Here is a 21,045-nt window from a genome sequence, read left to right on the forward strand (position 1 = left end):
AACAGAACATACAAGCCCCAGTCCCTAGTCTTCTACCTTAAAAAGGAACTCGCAGAGGCTTACACCCTGCTTGTAATTGGTTTGCTATAACGTTAGCATTACTTTATTTGGCAAGAGAAGAAGAGTCACACTTTGAAATATCAGCATCCATCCAGAAACCTCTTTATGAGAAGCAATTTCTTTAGATTATTGATTTAAAACTTTAAGGGAGATGTATCGAGTTTGGTTTTGGATTGAAAAAAAAAAAAAAAAGAAATAATTATGTTAGACATAGTATTTCATATTAATGCTAATAAAGTTGTTGGAGGGTTTTTTCTATTGCTGTGTTGTACAGAAGTATAAATAGCAGAATCATGCTGACCTCCAAGGTGCATGTGCTTGGCTCTCCAAACAGCATGTAATGGAAAGCCTAAGGTTCCTAGTGACCTAGAAACAACCTGAATTTGCATGCATAGTTAATGAAAAACAATGAAAAAGTGTTAGGAGCAACATCCACTCTTTATATAAAAAAAAAAATCATGTTGATCCAATATTAAACTCAAGATGAAAAATGGCAGAAAGCTTTACGAGGGAACTGGGGTGTTATCTTCATTTGTGGTGGTGTTCAGCGCAAAACGAAGTGCCTTAATCCACAAACCCATAATTCAGATCAAAGAATCTGCAAGTTTTCTGAGCACAGATCCTACCTCAAGTCCAAGTCCAAAAAGCAAGGAGCCGAGGAGTGCAAGCAAATCTCTGCCTGGAGCTCCACAAACCCCAGTCCTTAGCTCTTTGCCTCACTGGCACTGTGCGTGCTCCTGCCTTTTGGGAGGACAAAATGTGTTTTTTCCATACGGTGACTTTGTCCAGGATTATTCCCAGAGATGACTGTTACCTGAAGAAGGTGGGTGTAGGTTTCCATTCTCCCTATGCAGAGGAAACTCACGGTGGTTGGGGGACAGCCTTGCTCACTCCTGATGTATCTGCATTGAACTGCAGACACTGATTTAGCGATGACTCTTCAGCAGCAAGACATGGACACCTTAAACGCAGGGTCTGTGTCTGGGGAACTTTCAGCAATTCTAGAAAAAAAAAAAAAAAAAAAAAAAGGCTGAGTTTTGAAATAAAGGCTGTTATGGGAGGGATGTGCCCAAGCTGATTTGCCATACAGCTAAAGCTGGACTCTGAATAACTCCCTGCCGCATTAAATTCTGTAACAAGTTATTTTTACCTGAGAAGAACCACATCCGAATTCAAAGGAAAGGTATGTTCTCAAAAGCTGTGGATAACCATAAGAGGAAAATTTCAGAGCTGTAAAGAACAACTCCCTGTACCAGAGATACACAAAGATCCCACAAAAAAAAAAAAAAATGGGAGGAAAATGAGTGTGAACACCTTGTGCAGTCCCCAGGTTGGCAATCCCATCACAGTCCCCAGGCTGGCAGGGGTCTTTGTCACCTGAAAGCCACTTCCAGCATCTCCATCCATTTTATCTATGTGGATTGTTACCCTCGTGATACATCGTGCAGCCTGACTCGCAGTAGGTGCCACGCTATAGCGCAAGCAATGGTTTAAGTGTAGATTACTATTGAAAATAACTAAATTGCACCCAAGACTTGATGGGAAGGCTGGCATGCTCAAGCGTCATTGCAGGTATGTGGAGGGTGGAGAAATTTGGCTTCTTTAGATTAAACTTCATGTTTGAACGCATTCAACTGCTCTGGAATAATGGTGGAAAAATCCCAAAACACTTAGATTTCAGGTTAGGTTAGACAGGAATCTCATGGCAGAAATATACACTTTTTCATAGAGGCATGCAAAAAAAAAAAGGATTACGTTGCTTAATAGGTGACCTTTTATCATCTGAATTTGCAATGAATTTTAGACCAGCTTCATTATGTTCTCAGTATAGTTTTATTTGTATCAATGTTTCTTCTAACAGTCAAATAGCAGGGTCAACATTGAGAAAAATGGATTTGTTTAAAATTTAATTGCCTAGGAAGCAGAACAAAGTAAATCGCTAAGGTTAACACTGGCTTTTGACGAATTATCATCAGATTCGGAGTATCTACCTTTTTTGCAATGACAACAAAAGCAAGCGCCGTTGGGCTGTGTCATGGCACGGAGCAGTGTGCTGGGGCCAGGGCTGGTGTGATGGGTGTCCACCACGCAGCGGGGGAGATCTCAGCACCATCCCACAGAGACTGCCCCAGCCAAGAAACTGCACCACCGCAGGGAGACGGCACTGCCAAAAGTCACCTGCTGCAATATGTGAACAAACCTGTGGTAAAGAGGGAAGAGAAACCAACACGGTGGAGAACCAGAACTAAAACTGAGGGTGGGAGAGCAGAAAGGCATAGGACTTGCAGAAGAGCTTATTTCTGAAGGCAAATCAGGATCACAATAAAAATACGTAACTATGGGAATCTTTTATTTGTAAGTACACAGGCTTTCCTTCTGCAAGATTTATGTGCACATATAAATACCTATAGAAACCTGGCCTTCCCTAAACCGCACCGCACCACACGTGTTTAGACTCTTAGATGTTTACTTGAAACATACTTTCTGGTTTGGTTTGGGGTCATTTTGGGTTGGTTTGGCGGGGTTTTGTGTGTTATGGTTTTTTTTTTTACTGATGTAGCTGATACAGCAGGATACCACATCCTCCAGCCCTGAGCTCCTGCAGCATTGCCAGTCTCCAGGCAAGACATATTTCCATTCATCACGCTCCAGAAAAGCCCAGCCCACATCCCCAGGCATCTCCCAAGGGTGCTGGGGACAGCGCGGTCCCCCCCACCTGCCTCCAGGTGAGCTGCCATGGGAACTCCTCCGCTCGGCCCCACCTATTGTGGGAAGGGAGCGAGTGGAATATCCAATTCCACAGGCTTTGAAATATGGCCATTAACAGTATTAGTCTGTATTTATTTAACATTTCCCCAGCCATAGCCAATTTCCATGATGCATCACACTATGCAGCTGATAAAAACTGCAGTAACCAGGTGTGACAAGTAACAACATAGTAATAAATGATGTAACAGCTCTGGGAATTGCAAAACCCAAAACCCAACAAAAGCATTGTTGTCTGGATCACATGGTTAAAAGGCATGTAGCGCTCTCCCTCACTCATGTACTATTTATATGCTGGACGGCAAAATAAATATTGCAACAAACGAATTTTTTTCTATGCTATGAAACTTTGTTCTCTCTGCCATACTTGGAGGTTTTATTTCTTCTTTTTCAAGAAATCTATAAAAGAGTCCTCTCAAATGAGCAATTAGGCTTATCTCACTTGCCCCATTTAAGATCACACTATGATTGTTCTCACTATGAAACAGTTTGACTACATAAAACTTTACAGCCAGGTAGATTTGTTTGGTTTATAACATAAAAATATATAATATAATGGGGAGGAGGGTGATCACAGTAAGAAGCTGAAATGACTGCAGGATTTTTCACACTTTTCCCTGGAATCATTCCCATTCTGTAAAATGAAGCAAGTCTTGCCACCTGTCTACAAAACCCTCTTCATTTCAACCTTTGATACTCCAAAGCCATTGACTTTGCCGCTAGTCTTCATAAATCTCAAATTGCTATGGAAAGCACAAGTGCCAAAAATATTAAATACAGGCAGGAGAGGTCATTGCGGATAACAGGCCATCTCCAAAGCTGGTATGAACGGGCCGTTACCCACCTGCTTCCCGAGCGGCCCTTGGCACACGGGTACCAACACGCAGATGACATTGGCTACATGTGAAAAATCTTTTTCCTCTTAATGCAGAACTGTTCTCTATTTTTCCTAAGTTTAATGTTTCTATGTTTGTATAATAATCACACAGAAAACATGCGTTATTACAGTCACAGTCAGGCCCGGTCTTTGGTATATCTTCTAACAGTATAAGCTGTTTTATTCACTGTCTCAGACCTTGTCCTGTATTTTCACTATGGAGGAAATAAATCTCACTCAAAAATACCAATCTGTATTACTGGCTGCTGTCACGCATCAGCATGAATTTAATTTACAGTACTGATTTCTGATAAATACATGATCTCATGATGCAAAAATGAAATTTCATTTCCTTTTAAGACAAGTTAAGACCTCCTAGGTCCTACCCATTGCCCTGGTTAGCATATTCGCCATGGGATACTGTACCGACAGATCACCGCAGAGCACGCGGGATGGGAGCCTGCTTGCAAAAGGCACAATACCTAAGCCAAGACATCTGCAAGATGTCCCCAGTTAAACTGGCTCCAGACCAGAAACAATAACACGCTACTTCCGAGCTACCAGAGCCCGCCAGGACCTGGAAGAGGAGTTGCACTGAACACGGCAAACCGACATGGGTAAAATAGCACGGTCCCAGCCTCGTGGTACCCCTGGCTTTGGAAGGATTAAACTCGTCCCTGGAAGTCCCTGTGCAGAGCTGTGCCCCCTCCCTGCTCACACCTGGAACACAGACTGGGGAAGAGGGAGATAACAGAGGATGGAGAAAGGACAAAAAAACCATGGAGGCTGCTCAGGAAAGTGCCCCAGATGATCTGGGAAACAAGATTACTTTTTTTTTTTTTTTTTTTTTTTTTTTTTGAGACAAGGGATAGCTGCAGCTAATTAATGGTCTAGGAAATGTGCCTTGAGTTAATTACTTATCCTGTTTATTGCTGCACTGTAATCAAACTGAGCTGTTTTCTAGACAAGCTGTTAAATATAACAAAACAAATAGCAATACTGATTCGGGAAATTATAATATCAAAAAATACACCAAAGAATGTAATGCAAACCTAGGACTAGCACAAGAAGGATACAGCTACATTAACATACGCCCACAAATGCCTGCAGTTGTCAAGCTCAAAGGTTCTCCTCCCTGCAAGGAAGGACTGCCTTTATATTAATGTGAAATTCCACCCGGGTATGCTATTTTGTCTACATTTTGAAAATAATAAGAAATTGGGGTGGATTGTTTTTCGTTGGTTACCAAGGTCACTCTGTCATAGAAAATCACCTCTGTGTGAATTTAATTTTCTGCAGATATTGCAGCGAACCCTCCTCCCATAAGTCAGGGTTTTGGGGCATCTCTTGGAATGAACCGATGCTAAACAAAACACATCCTCTGCCTTTTTGGCAGGGTTGTTTCACTTTGTTTTGCCAGCTTCTCCACAAACCATTATTCTTTGCAGGCTTACAGAAACAAGAAAAAAACACAATTATTGCATTATTGTTTGTCCTGTTTCTTCAATGCCAGGCATCTTTCTTTCCTGTCTTCTTTTTGTCATCCTCCTCAATACAGGGCTGTTTGAGGGTGAAGGGAGAGCTTACAAAGCCTTATAAAATGGCGGTGGCCTGGCAAAAATTTAATATTTTTTTTTAAAAATCACACCTGATCATTGAATTCTGTAAGCTCTCCCCTTACCTTCCTGATCTGACATCTGCCTTTCTCTACTCTGCCTCCCAAATGGAGAAACACATTAAATTCATAGCTACAGCTATCCCTGGTCCCAGAAAGAGCCTTTATCCCTTTTATAGTCCAGATTACTTTCTGGAAGCAGCAGTGTTAAGTTTATCACTTAATTTTTGACTCTCTAAAAATGGTGGAGAGAAGTCACTTTAAGCTGAACTAAATACAGTCTGGACAGTGCAGTAGCTTCAGACCAAGAAAATCTTACAGCCAAGAACCAGCAACTCTTATCCAGGTTGTCGGAGAAGTCTTTTCATGGCTATATCTGAGTAAGCAAGCCCACGGTGTACATTCAGCTATGAAAGCTGGAATTCCTGTTCCACAATCCTAAATACTATCATTTATTTAAAAAAATCAAAAGAAAAACAACAACAAAAAAACCCACAAAAACACCCCACCAAAACGCTAAACAAACAAACAAAATAAAACACCAAAAAGCCAAAACAAGTAAATTAAAAAATTTTTTGCTCTTCCACCAGTTAAAACCCAGACTTCTTTACCCTAAACCCTCACATTTCTGATACAGTGCACTAATATCAATTTACTATAAAAAAGAAAAGGGAAAACATTTTGAAAAGCCTGACATCTTTTCCTTAAAGAAACCTTATGCACTGTAATGGGACCATTTCATCCGTTGTATTATAGAAATCTGCTTGCAATTATTAAGCTTATTTCATATTTTAATGTAATTATGTTTGGCCTTTGCTCTAATAAATCCTTGAACCAGAATCGGAAGATAAGAAATTCAAATACCCTAAGCCTGCTAAAGATAAAATGCTGAAAGAAAGGTGGTGCTGCTTAAATAGCTTTGCTCAAAAATCAATACAGAATACATTCATAAATTAACAATCACTCTAGACTAAAACATTTATTGCTGGAGGAACACTGCATAATTAAACTATGGGAATGAATAACAAATTAAAATTTAATTTTAATTTTTGGGTTCTTTTTAAAGGCTTTGGTTAAAAAAATTAACTTGGCTACACCTGACTTTATTTCTACTGGAGATTATGTGCATTAGTTGGTCATGACTGTAAAAACTGTAGTCCTTTAAAGGTCAGGCCCCAGCTAAGTGATCTTAACTGGACTTGTGCCAAAATTCGGAGATGCATAGGGTCAGGATAACTGGCATAGTCCAAAAAAAAAAAAAAAAACCACCAAACCAAAAAACCCCAAATATTGCATTTGTAATCCCAAAAGGGAAAATTCAGATTAATCAAAGTGTTTAAATCATACTTACACTTGACCTTGTGAATTGCCACACTGAAAACAGTTCTGCGTTTCCAGCCTATGCTGGATTTAAGCGCTGCAGCCCGTGCCTGCCTTTGCCCGTGTTACACCGCGGAGCAGGAGGAGCAGAGCTGGAGGACAAAGGTGCTGCTGCGGTCCTGACAGCTGCTCCCCTCCCAGTTCAGGGTTGGGATTTCTTTATTTTATTTGATTTTGGACTAGGTGGACTGATTTGAAGCTGCACCGCAACATTTGCTCTTGGGGCAATCTTCCGGCTCACCCCAAGCTGCACGGGGCTGCAGCCTGGGCACTTCATGTTGCAACCTAGAGCGTTGTCAGTGGAGAAAATCAGGAGATTTGCTTCAAAAGTGCTTCCCAACCGAACCAACAGTGTAGGCACACCCGGAGTGATTTCCAGGCAGCGGTGCCTGCCACAGGACGTACGTCACTCCTCCGTTTCTCTGCCGACGGTCGTGTTGTAGGCATCCAGCATGACCCGAGCAGTGCATGCACAGCGTGTCACCAAACATCACTCGTTTTCTTGAGACTTCGAGAGAAATATCTCAAAAAGCTGAAGTTCCTTTTTTTCCCCCACTTAAATTTTCTAGGAAGTTTTTTTCAGGTTATAACCATATGCTCACAGACAAAGCTGTTTCAGGCTAGAATAAGATGCAAAGGAAATGAAGCTGGGATGATTACTGTTTGCTCTTTGGAAATGGGTAAGTCATATAAACCTGCAGGAGCAAGGCATAATATTTAATTCTTTTTTCTTTTGTCATTTCATGTTCCATTTTGCCTCCCTCTGTCAAAATCATCCCTGGCTGTTCAGCCTGAGGTGTCACTGATTAATCCAGTGGACATAGGGGGTTAGGAGGAAGAATAATTACATCAGGCAAATTTGATATGCTGTCTACATCACTTACATTTTATAGGCACCTTTGACCTTATAGCTGCATCCTGAACAGTGACAACTGCTGCTTTTCCAGGTAAAACATGCTTTGCGTTAAATAAGGGAGGGGAAGGAGTAAGATGGGGTAGGAAGGACAATTAACTTCTATAAAATAATCAAAGAATTTATTACAAATGTGTTGGCTGTTCTGCTGATTTCCTTGGATAAATTATAACCAAAGTGCCTTCTCTTTAAACACCAGCTTCTTTAAATATTTCTATTATCAGTCATGCAGCAGTGAAGCAAATACTGAATGGCCACACAGAGATAAATTTGAAGAAATTATTTCCATTAGCAGACCTGCAAGGGAATGATAATACAGGAATTTAGTCTTTTAGGAAATATATGGTACTTATACGCTATAACTATAGTTTAGATATTTGGGGTGGGATTGATCTGGGTGCATAAAACCAGAAATAGAACTCTTTCAGTTTGAGGAAGGTATCAATAAAGGACAAAAATGTCTGTATCATGAAGGTCACATTAAAGAGCATCATTAGTAGATCACTTGACCTTTGCTTCAGTGATTCTGTGAATCGAATTTCCTTCAGCATTAAATAGGTTTGTTCACAGTACTTAAAAATACCATTTCACCATAGAAATAAAAATAAGCAAAGAAACCCTGCCCTTTTCTCACAGATGCAGCAGGGTGACAAAGATGTACAGCTTATTTTGGGGTTCCTCTCTTCATGTGAAAAATTGATTTTGAGTGAGGGAAGGACAGTTAGAAATGTCTTGCTCCAGACCAGCAGGTTTGGGGCACTCTGACCAAATGGACAAGGAACAATCCCATTTGTACAGTCCATCGTTGCTAACGAAGACAAACCCGAGAATGGTTCTGGTGCATCCCAAAAGCACCCCAACAGGTAGGGTCTCCCCAGATGTATGCTCTGCCCAACCGGAAGGAAATAAGTAGAAATATTTTGAGCACAAGTCAAAAATAAGATAACAAGTCTCCTCAAAGTAACCACCTTCAACCACTGCTGGAAACACAGTTCCTTATGCTGGTCCAACCCAATGTATCTGTGTTGTTCTTACTTATCCCTATAGCAGCAGGGAACCCAAGTGAAATCCTCGTGGTACTTTTGCGCTTATTAAATTAGATGAGATTTTCAAAGTTTCATAGATTTTGGAGCCAGAAGAGACCATTATGGTCTATTTGAACTCCTGCATCACACAGGCTATAAGCTTCACCAAGTGATTCCCGCATGTAGACTATAATTTATAACTGAGTAAGAACATATTTTTAAGAAAGAAATCGAAGTTCTCTCTAAAAAGGTCAATTACTTCATGTAGGATGAATGATGGAAGGGACCTAACAGAATAAATACACACAGCACTTTTTTGATGCCAAAATATTCCTCAGAATATGTTTTTCATCACACATTAATTTTGCCCATTATAAGATTAAAAGCATAGTGCAAATACAGCCCTGGAGAAGGAATCCTATCTGTCCATACCCATACACACTTTTCCCCTAAAGCATGCTAGAAAGTACATTATACAGAAAACCAAAACATAATCGTTATTGAACATTAGCAAACTAACTAAACAGTGAAGCTGTAAAACCAGAAAATAATTCTTTTCTTTTAATGCACAGTTTTGTTTGAGATTTTACCAGCACTCTGCCAAATAAGCAATATATTCTCTTCATGCACATGAGAAGGAACATATTTCATCTCTAAACATTTATACCTTCTGAAACCAAACAGTACACTAGGCCACATTAACCAGTAATTGCTGAAATGGATGGAATTATAGTGTGAATATGACTTGCAAAGACACAGGAAGTTCATCACTACAATTGTCAAAAGTTACTGACAAATCCAAAGAAAAAAATTTGCCAATAAAACCCTATATGGAAGTGCCTTGAGAAACAAAGGGGAAGAGTAGTCCCTCTCTGGGTGATATGCAGATACCAGGAACATCCAGCAATACCACTCCAGGTACTCGAGGTACAATCTAGGTACAATTTCAGTGTTGCTTGCAGTATGAGGAGCCTCAATTCTCTAAAAGCCTCTGGCGAAATAGGGAGATGGACTCAAAAATACCTAAATTAGACACTCCAAAAGAGATTGAGAACCTTTTTTTTTTTGGTCTCAGATGTGAAATGGCACATTTTTAGGGGCAAAGACAGTCCCTCAGAAGGTCTCTATTATACAGTGAGGCTCATCACAAGATATCTGTCATTACTTATTTAGATTGCACTAAGGCTGAGCAGGCTTTTAGCACTTATCCCTCCATAAGAAAAATACAGCAATTCTTGGGGAACATTTCTTGAAACAGGAACAGGAAGAGAATGAAGGAAAAAAAAAAAAAAAAAGAAAAGAAAAACATGTTTTCCTCCTCTCTATTCCCCTGCTAGGGTCCAGAAGCAATTTCAGAACTTACAGACAACAGGACATCTCTGCAAACCCAGCGGGAAGCTTTCCTTCCCGCAAGGTCCGTGGGAGATTTGCAGTAGGACTAACAGCATCATCAGCGTTCACCAATATCTGCAGTAATGAAGTCTCATTCATGTCTACAGCAGCCAGCAGAGCTGGCACCCCAAAGGCAGCACACACAGTATGTGGTGGGGCTTTTATTAGGGGGGATGCTCTTTCCCAGCACTGCCAGTCACACCACAGCCACCTGAAGGCCAACTGCATGGAAGCCGCGACAGCTCAACATCACCTGCAAGTCTGATAACCATCAAAAACTCCTGGCTGGACATAAAAGGTGCCTGTCTCGGAAGGTACCCGCTACCTGAATTGCTTGAGAAAATGTTCACATCGCAAACAACTACCGTAATCATTGTCCCATTATTAAAACCAGTCACACTTTGGATACCTTTCACATTTCTGCTTATTTGCATCACTTGCATGTTTTATACTGGATGCATTTCTAAGGAAAATGAGAAGTTACCATGGCACATTTGTCCCACCATTCTACAGTATTTCCCTGACTTTCAGCAGCTGATACGGATACTCATAAAGGAACATTTACCAAAGCAAGCACTGATTTTCCTCAGCGTAAGTGGACATTTTTCACCCCAAGACTGCAGACATTTGCAGTTCACATGGGGTTTCAGATGGCTGTAGCTAAGCCTGATGCTAACAGAGACTTCACTGTTCCCAATCTTGGATATGCACAAAGTGGCATTTCCCTGCTTGGAAAAAGAACTCAGGAGGAATTAAAATGTATGTACGAGCTAGTGCACCAGCTCGTATCATGGAATGGGAAGTTAAATCATACACAGACAGAAAACACTCTTAACTGTGATACTGTGTTTGTATTTAAGTAGCCCTGAACTCAAAAGTCACTGAACTCTTGGCTGCTAATACATTTTTTCTCTTAAGTACTATTTTAAATAATGCAAAAGCTTTTGTTCCTTGCAAATCACAAGGCAGGGTACAGACCATTTAAAAAAATTCAGCTAATTGGTTTTCCAGCACAAAATACTCAGCAAATATTGTGCAATTCTTTCCCTATTACAAACAATTAGACAGTCTCAAAATGCGTATTAGGTGACAGTCTCTGACTAGCCTCACTTTTTAAACCTAATCAGTTAATGCACATTGACCTATATTATTTCAAGCAGTATTTTGGGATTGCATGCCTTCTGCCTATGTCTTTCCCAATATCCCTATTTATACCTGAAGCGAAACAAATCCTTTGAAGGCCAAATATTCCATCTGCTGCCTCTTCCCTCTAAAACAGATATACAGGTCAGCAAACTAAAGGGTAAGATTACTTCTGATATCTGGGTTTTCCTCCCCCAGAAGAAAAGAAATATGGTAGAAAAGGATTTCAGACTTGGGAGAAACCTTGACTCACGTGCTATTAAAATTTAAGTGGCAAAAGTATCATACCACTGCCTGTCCCCAGACACTGCTAATCAGCTTTCTGGTGGACATATTGCTACAGGAAAACTCAAATAGAAATCCTGTATCTTCCTACTCTCGGTCACAGCCCACTTCTCCAACCCATCTTACATTATATCCAATATTGGTTTTACTGTGTACTGGGAAACACAGTGTTAAAACAATTACTGTTTAATTTTCCTGAAGATAATTATCCAGAGTGAAAATGAGTCGAAACACATCAAAGAAAAGCCCACATAGCCAGCCAGCAGTGCAACATGCCGTAAGCAGGACAGGGCTGGAACCCAGGAGATGTGGATGCTATTATCCTGCGCTCATCAACTTAGTTAAATAAATCTCTGCACCTCTGTTCTCCCCATCAGGTTAGTGGAGATAATGATAATGTCTGCTCCATAAAATCCTTTGAGATTTACTGTTTAAAAACAATCTGAAAGCTAGGTATACTATTTGCTTGATTAGATTATTTTATATCACTGTTCTAATCATAAATTTTCTCAGGTAGTGAATTAAAGAGAGTTGATAAGTAAAAAAACAGGTGCAGCTGGGTGGTTACATTGGAACTAAAAAAATCTCTCAAAAAAATTGTCAATATTCTACATGTGTGTAAGGGACAGCAACTTAAAAAAAAAAAAAAAAAGAAGTCTTCCCAGATCAATGTACCAGTGCAAAAGCTGTAAGGAATTACTCACCTCAGAAAAGATATCTTAGTCTCACAGAGTGACCAATGCCACCCTTCACGGAAGGTGGCCCAAGAGAGGGAGCAGAAGCATCTCTTCTGAAGAGTACCACAGCTTCCTGAGGATGCTCCATCTCATATGAGAAACACTGAGTTGGAAATGAAACTCTAAAAATTCATGTGTCTTCAAATAGAATAATGGTGCCAACGTCAGCTGGAAAAAATAAAAAAAACTTTCCAAATCCACAAGAATGGAAAGTTAGCGCCATTCTTTACAAAAAAATGCCTTTTATCATAAACTGGTTGGCTGCATTTTCATAGGTACAAATACAGTTAGTTCAATTGAGCTGACATGGGAGTTTTTATAGAGATAATAAAAGGAACCATCAAGAAAAATAAAAGATAGATCCTTGCCAGAATCAATCAAAAAGCCTTGAAGAGAATATAAGAAAAGCCAAGCAAGTATGCCCACCAATTCAGAAGTCTGAAAGAAGACAGAAAAATATAATTCAATTATGCAATAAAAGATCACTGAACAATCCACAAGCTGTGAAAAACAGGTACTGAAATATTAAAATAGTCAAAGCTGAAATAACAACTAAGGAAGTAAGCTCGATAAAGACAACACAATTGAAAAGTAATTACAATGTTAGAACTGAACAGTTTATGAATGAGTTCAGTATACCTGAATAGCTGGATTTTTGCAGGAACACCTTCTGAAGAAAAAAAAAGTGCAAAAAGAAAAAGGCTGGCAGTGAAATAACAAGGAGATTATTATGGATTTGAAAAGAATATTGTTAGCATGTGAATGGAAGGGGTACCTGATGTAAAGTAGCTTTAAGCATGAAGAGAAAAAAAAGGAAAGGACAGGTTAAGTTATAAGATGGATTGGAAATTAAAAAGAATTAACAGAAGTTTAATTGTTCACCATTACTTTAGAAGATAACAATATTCTACTATGCAGGAAAATTTACAGGAATGGAAAAATTGAAAATTTTTACAGAGGACCTGTAATTCCTTCTTCCCAGGTGATGCTGCCCCACTGAGTGTTTATTGGCACAAATCTGGCTTTTCATGTTTTTCAGTCAATCTTCAGTATTTCCTCTTCCTCTCTGGGTTTTACACTCAAAGGATTTCCCCCCCATTGATTGCTGACAGGATGGCTTGAGCAGTACCTAAACAGGAATCAATGCTAAAAGCAGGAAAGATGCGTTTCTTGGTCACAACTTACTCCAGTGCAGTGAAGTAGTTTCTGGAGAATGCTGCAAAATTAAATGTTATGAGGAGTCTGAAAAGACTGACTTCAAAGTCAGAGTTAGGAGGCACAAACTTACAAACACTTCATCTCAGACACATAAAATTTACTCAGAAACTTTGAATATTGATTAGGGAAATAGAGAGACTCTTCAGATGTGCAGGTATTACCTTAGCTCCATCGCACCAGTCAAATTCTCTTTTTTACTTAGCTTTAGTACAAAGTTAAGAAAATTTGCTCTCCTGTAGAGTGCTCTGGCTAGGAATGCTGCTTTCTGTACGGTGGGCACTTCAGTAAAACAACTGGTTTTTCTTGTGCAATTAATGAAGCTTCAAATGATCTATTGCACATTTCACTGCTGTAATTTAGTACAGATGTGTGGGAAGGGAACAGATAATCAAGTTCATTAAGTCAGCCCATTGCCTAGGACTGACCCTGCAGAAGTATTGCATTTAGGTACTGAATTCCCCTGAACGCCAGTAAAATCTCAGATTGACTACATCTTCTTTCTCAAGTGTAGCCAATCTGGATATGGTCATAAAAGTTCATCTGCTGGTTTAATATGAGCACAACCTCACTGTACTTGACAGAGGATCCTCAGGAGCTGTTTATATGACCAGCTGCAGCTGTTAGGATGTATTTTCCCAGTTTTTGCACCAGTATTTAAAACGTGCATATATCTGGGGTCCCGCACAGGTTTGCTCAGGTACCGTAACCAGCAGGGCATGGTACGGTGTCAAGCTACGCAACGGAGGCAAAGGAAGCATTTATCTCTTCAGACAACACACACAGCCCCCGTTAAAAGAGTGGGCTTCATGTCACCAGCGATCCCCATGCTGGTGTTTGGAGCCACTGCTTTGGGGCTGTAACGGCATCACCTCCAGCCACGAGCTGATGCAACACAGGCAAGGAGCTGATGCCCCGTACAAGTACGGCTCCTGCCCTCAAACCGTAAGAGTTCCACGTGGAATCTAAAAAGATCCATGGGTCTGAGGATAAAATGCAGCTTCTGACAACCTGGAAATCCTCCTCTGGCAGCCACAAATTGTCAGTGAAAGAAAGAGCCATTTTCCCTGTATCTTCATCTGCTGGGGGAATTTTAGGAAGCGGTTGTCATGATTTTTTTACCACACTTTGGCTGTCCAATGCTGCACAAGAAAAACCATATGAAACATTTACCCGTAAGCAATGTGCAGCAGCCGTGCCCTGGCCAGCCCAGCATTTCGGTAGAATAACACCCAGCCACAGGCACGAGCGGTGGCTGCATCCCTCTCTGCGGGAGCTTCGGGGCTTCCTGACGGAACACAGCTCCTGCTTTCTGCTGAGATTTTAAGCAACTGTAATCACATAATGTCTATGCAGCACCATTCACTGGGGCTGTCTGCAAAAGAGTAAATTGATTTTAAGAAGGCCCTTCTGATTTCCAACCTACCAGCGTGGTCCACATATCTTTCCCAGGCAGCCATCTGGTACGGTTCTGCGTTAGGCTTCCCGCAAGAGATGAGGACGGGATCACACTTTTTCCTGCAGCAGTGCTTTTGGTAGGAAGCTGACCACATTTTTCTGACATCTGTCCCAGCAAACTATTTTTCTGCTTACTTCTTTTTCCTTGCTGTTAACTGCAAGTTTCACTTCCCTCCATTGCCACTCACCAGCAAACACCAGCACGGTCCCTCCTATGCAGGACATCAGAGCACACGGTTCTCAAGTGATCGCTTCTCCGGTCTCCTCCAGGTGTCAGCATCAATGCTTTCATTCTATAAGGTCTCAAGAAATTTGCAAGAAATTATACCATAGCTTCTTGTATATATACTGCGTGTGTCACAGCTAATATGTAACTCTGATGTTTTAAAAAGCTGAAAAATGCCAGAAATGTTGTTAATGTCATTTTGAGGGAGGGTTGTTTGATGTTTGTGCTTAGGGTTTTTTAACCTAAGGCAGCAGGAGCAGGACCATTAGGTCCACAACACACCTCTCCATTGGAGCTAACAAGTAAAGGCAGCAATGCTGGCTATCACCTCCCGAACACTGCTGAAGCCTGGCCAGCATGTTTTACAGGCATTTCTCCGCAGGGGAAGGATCAGGACCGTGGGTTACACGCCAGAGGAATGAAGGAGGACCTGCCACACTATTCTATCTCCTGTCCACTGAGCTGTTCATGAAACAATCTTGGTTATCTCCATTCCCCGTGTCCAAGGGCAAGTCCCAGCCCAAAACACAAGGTTGATCCCTCCCACAGAGGGTCAGCAACCTCCACCCTCACACCTCATGGGTGCCCTCTTAAACCGACTCTGCATTTCCCAGCTAACCATGTGGTCTCAGCAACCTTCCCACCCCAGCTCACCTTGTCTCTATGTGAAAGTGAGGCAGGAATTTTTTCCTTCTATAATTAGATGTCAGAGCAAGAAAGACAACTTACATAGAAAATTCCAGCCCAAATGACTTAAGATTTGGCTAAGGAATACATGGATGGGAAAAAAAAATTCTTATGAATATGAAACATATCACAGACGTACCAGTAACGGTGCATCAGCCCTGCCTCAGAGGCAAGTGTCATATACACAAAACATCTCTGTTTTCCAGTTTTGTTTCATGATTTTGAATATTTGGAAGGCTGCTAATATAGAAAATATATTTGTTTCATTCATGAAGGAAAATCTAGCCAGCTGGTATGAACTGTACCGTTTTGATCAAAGAATCACGTTTTCCAGGCAAGCACGCCAGCTTGTATCTCACTATCTTAAAAGCATCTACTAAAGCAGAAACTTTTTACATTTAGAGTAATGAAAATCCTGCTACACTAACTTAAGGCAATTCTCAGTTGTTAAATTTAATTTCCCATCAATAAATCTAATTATCTAATTCAATTTCTGATTCTTAATAAAAATGGTTTCCTATGTCATTATAGCCACAATCTCTAATATCTGAGACTCAATAGGATTACAGTCTGTGTAAATACAATTTCTGCAAACAGATGAATTTTACATGCAGATGGAGAAACACAAAATGGTATTTGTAGCTATGTCAGCTTCAAACACCTATCATTTTGAAAAAAGATAAACAATAAAATTACTGGTTTTTTTTTTTAATCTGTCACACTGAGGAGAAAGAAAAATCTGTGATTGTGCCTTCTTTAATTTGACAAGGCTTAGGATGTTCCCTTTCAGGAATTGAATTATCTTAAATATAACCCTACCAGAAAAATCAGGAGTGTTGTCAAGGTTATCTGACACTCTGCAAACATTGGAAGCCTTTCTCTTGAATGGGAAAATTACTGTTAGAAACGTTTGTGCAGATTTTAACTAACTCACTTGACCACAGTTCTGACAGTTGTGAGATGATTTTTCATAATATATTTGTATGCCAAAATGTTACTATGCAAAAGCAAACTTTATGCTTCCTAGCTCACATATATGAGCATGCCACGGAGCACAGTGGGGTCAATTATTGCTCTCCTTGCAGCCAGGTGATGCTCCACTGGCTTCCACAGTTAGATATACAGACAGAAAGAAAGATTCCTCCTTGGCCAAAATTTGTTCTCTGCGTCCCATCTACAAGCCTCTGCAGAGTATCAGAGTTAACGCTTCAGGAACTGATTCTGAACATCTGGTTGGAAATTGCACAAAAATTCAGGGAAAGAATGACTGAAAGGTTTTGAATCAGAAATAAGTTAAAAATACATCAGTGTCAGTGGCTGCCACTTACAATCCTCACCATTCACGTAAACCAGGAGAGCAAAAGAGAAAAAAAAAGGGAATCATAGGAGGCCTTAATAAACCTAAAGGAAAGACACAAGGAGAAAACCTTACAGAATACAAATCACAGCTGAAACACAGCTGGTGTGTAGCTTTTAATTGTTTTTAAGGGAAGCTAATCCCCATGGGTTTTGAAGATGGGACGGCTTTAGGTTTAAAGTCATTTACCAAGAATATTGTTCAGAGCCGCCTTCAGGCAAAATCACTTTTCTGTTTGTTTGGGTTTTTTTTCTTTTTTTAATATTACTGAGCTGTGGGAAGTATCATTATAGCCAGCCTTCCACTTTGTTTTTCTTGCAATTAAGGCCAGCTCCAGGATGGAGCAGAGGAGAATACTCACAGCGAGACAGCGCTCTGAGGGCAGTGGGCTGAGCTGGCTGGAGCAGGAGGAGGTGCAGCACGTTGTCCATCACACCCCAAAACTTCAACTGCAGGACCCTTCAACTTCTCAGATTCCTCAGCTCCAGTTTCATGTCCCGGGAATGCATTGTCTAGACGAGCAAAATTATTAGTGTTTGCTCCTTTGCCGTCTTAGGGAGACACCAAAGCTGAACGTGGAACTGCAGGGGGAATTATAGCAGTGAGGGAAAAGCATGAATGCACATACCATCCAAATTCTAAAGAGAACCTCCTTTTCATTTCATTTCTCTCTCTGCACAAACGTGTTTCCCCTCATGCCCTCCCTCCCATATTCCCAGTCACTGGACCCATGTCCAACGTTTTCACTTGGAAAATCAAATCCCTGCAGTGAAAGCTCCAGGCCCAGACTCAAGCACAATCCAGATTCCTGGTAAAAATGACCCCCCAAATCCCAGGAAGCTGGAAAAACAATGTGGCAGCCCCTCTCGGAGAAGGCTTAGGAAAGTAGAAAATTTATTTTATGCTTAAGACACTCGGAACACCCAGGGTTGATTTCTATAGAAGAACAGGTGGCCAAGAGAAAATAACAAGAGCAAATGATCTTGTATGGTTATTTTCTAAATGGAGTTTGGCGATTGGAGGGCTCCTTCTGCTTCCACTGCTTAATGGCTGGGGTGACCCCCAGAATAAAGGTGAGTTATACGTGAGAGCAGTGCATTTTTTCTGGAACAATTTTTGAAATCAAACTGAATACTTTGAATATCAGCAGCCCCACCTACAAATGAATAAGCAGCTCCTGAGACTTTACCATGGCTCATGACATAGCAGGTTATAAACTGGCATTTAATAGAGATATAGCCACAAAACTGGTGTAAACTCCATAAATTCTTTGGCTAAAACTCCTGTAACCCAGAGGAGAGGAACAAATTGGAATTCTTTTCTGGTTCAAAGGGTCCTGTTCAAAGCTCACAGTGTCCAAAGAAAGCCATTCCCCAGACTGCTGAGATTACCTAAATACTACTCTGACATCTTTCCTATTTACTTCACAAGGTCTTACACTGTATATGAATATGTATATGAAGTACTAACTTGCTCTCTATGGACAGAAAAGAAAGTTCAAATAATTAGTCATTTGTGATCATTCTCCAATGAATTTAAAGGGTATATAGATAACCCTCAGTGTCCTATTGACTAGGATTAGCAGAAAGTACAGTGAAAAACAGGAGTGAACACCTGCATAAGAATGATCTGGTTGAGTTTTGGAAAGGGAAAAATCTCCTTTGCAAACCTGCAGCTGCCAACAGGCACATGAAGAAGGCTGATCCAGGTAATGGACTCTATCTGGATGACCAGGAGAATTTTTCCTGAAGTCCTTCATCAGAGGGAGGCTTTTAAAGAAACCAAGCAGGAATGGTTAAACACGGTGAAGGCAGGAACAAACTGCCTGTTCTCGCAATCGGAGCTATGCATCTGCCATCGTCTGAAAGAGAGATTGGTAAAATTATTTCTTGCTGTGATAGCAAAGTCATTCCAGATGTACAACAACATGTACAGCAGCTTCTCTGTCAGGATGGACACTGCAGGCAAGGGTCCTTTAGCCAGGAAACCAGCTGGTTGACGAGGAGCACGACAGAAGTCTACAACGTCACAGGTGCCTCATCTCCATGGAAGCTCTGAACCCAAGGGAGATCTTTGTGGTACTTTGGCACTTATTAAGAGCTCGGTCCCAGCTCCAGTCCTTTCTCCGGGCTATTTGGAGGAGCACAGAAACACAGCTCTGCCACAGGCCAGCGCTACTGACAAAGCATGTAAAACTAAGACAAAATTGCTGGCAAAATCATGGATCCTACCACTTCTGCTAGGTCTGCAGGGAAGCAGACGTTGTGCTTACAGAGAATTTTGTTCTCTCTTTTATCACCAGCTTTTATTATTGATGGGGGCTCAGTGCCAGCTGTGATCATAAATTAATAAGCATTAACCAAAATAAGCAACTTCTAGGAAGTTTTTTGTAACGTGGACATCCCCTTTCATCTTACCTTCGTTCATCCTTCATATAAAGAGAAAAAAAATAGTGACTCAGTATAGCATGTATACATCAATTGCTAAGTTTGTGTTGCTTGCAAGACCAATCGTGTAATCTTCATGCAAAAGCCTTCCTTGACAAGTTTCTAATTTACCCTACACCTTACTGTTTTATCTTGTGCTGGCATGACAGGAGGTTGTTTATTTTGCAGAGGGACTGTTTTCCACAGGAAAGTTGATGGACTCTCTTATTTTTTTTTCTTTTCTTTTTTTTCTCTTTTCCTTTTCTGTATTTTATTCTCTAAAGTTAACGCTACTGGCAACCAGGAAATCTCTCTATCTGAACAAAGTCACACAATACACCTCGTTAGCCACTCTGCAAAGTCTATAATAAATTATGTGGTTCACTCAGCGTACACATTAAGCATATGGTTTGGAAACCATGCAAAAATAACTGCAAATGAAGTGACTTTTTTTTAAAAATACAACCGAGTCTGGCTCTATTGATAGCACTGTAGAAATATTACTCTCTGAATTTTCTTACTCTATATACGTTTCTTACTCATAACACTCCAAACATAGTTAGTATTATCTCAGAAAATGTAAACATCTGCCTAATTTGATTTGGCTTCAGCTCTGTTACAACGAGCTGACCTGTTTCTAGGGAAAACGTTGATTATTCTGCTCAAAAGTGAATCAGGCAAAGTACAAGCCTGTGATTTCACCAGCCTAAGAGACCATTTTTAGCAGAAACATTTCTGTGAAGTGACTGACGTTAAATGACATTAAACACTAAATCCCCCTTAGCAGACAGCATGCCTGGTGGTGTTTTGTTTTGAAATGTTTAGGGTTGGTAGATTTGGGTAGTGTATTATAATTCATGTGTGTTTTATTATGTATCACTGACTCCGTTTGGGCTGGATCAGCTACTACTATTATCTGTCTCTTCTCCAATTTACCTACAAGCCAGACACTTTCCTCACAGTCCCAAAGGAAGGCTATCTCTAAGGTTTATCTAACCCAACATTTTATCTCAAGCTGGCAAGTAACTGGTGAGTCAGAAAAAAAAACAACATTGCAGCACAGGAAAACTTCCCTCAGAAACACCCTGCTGAATTTCAGCAACTTGCAAGTTCAGAGTTTGATGGAGATTATATCATCAGCATCTCTGTGTGTTTTAATAGCCATTGATGACCTTATTTCCATAACTTTTACTGATTAACTCTTTACTTTTCCATTTCAGGTATCCTTTAACAGTTCTGCAATTTAGTTAAGCATTCTAATTGCTTTACTTTGGGGGGAGTGGTGGGTTGCTTTTTTTCTTCAATTTTTTTCTTGGGGATTTCATTTTACAAAACATAGCATCCCTGTAAGATTCCTGCTATGAGACAGCCCATTGTCATTCCCAATCCACCTTCTTACAGCTATCGATGATGTAATTTATTTGCATTACTACCCTCCTCAAACTGTCTCTTTAAGAGCCTGCGTCCAAGCCTATTCTGTCCT

General features: G+C 40.5%; 1 long non-coding RNA gene across 1 annotated transcript in view; it reads right to left on the minus strand.

The window, feature by feature from the left end:
* Nucleotides 1-21,045, minus strand: part of LOC115348617 — a 148,099-nt gene that overhangs the window by 45,990 nt on the left and 81,064 nt on the right. The window contains exon 4 of the long non-coding RNA XR_003925874.2: nucleotides 875-1,061. This is a non-coding gene — a long non-coding RNA (uncharacterized LOC115348617). The remainder of the gene's footprint in view (nucleotides 1-874; nucleotides 1,062-21,045) is intronic.

This window comes from Aquila chrysaetos, chromosome 11 (genome assembly GCF_900496995.4).
Source record: "Aquila chrysaetos chrysaetos chromosome 11, bAquChr1.4, whole genome shotgun sequence".
Lineage (NCBI taxonomy): Eukaryota > Metazoa > Chordata > Aves > Accipitriformes > Accipitridae > Aquila > Aquila chrysaetos.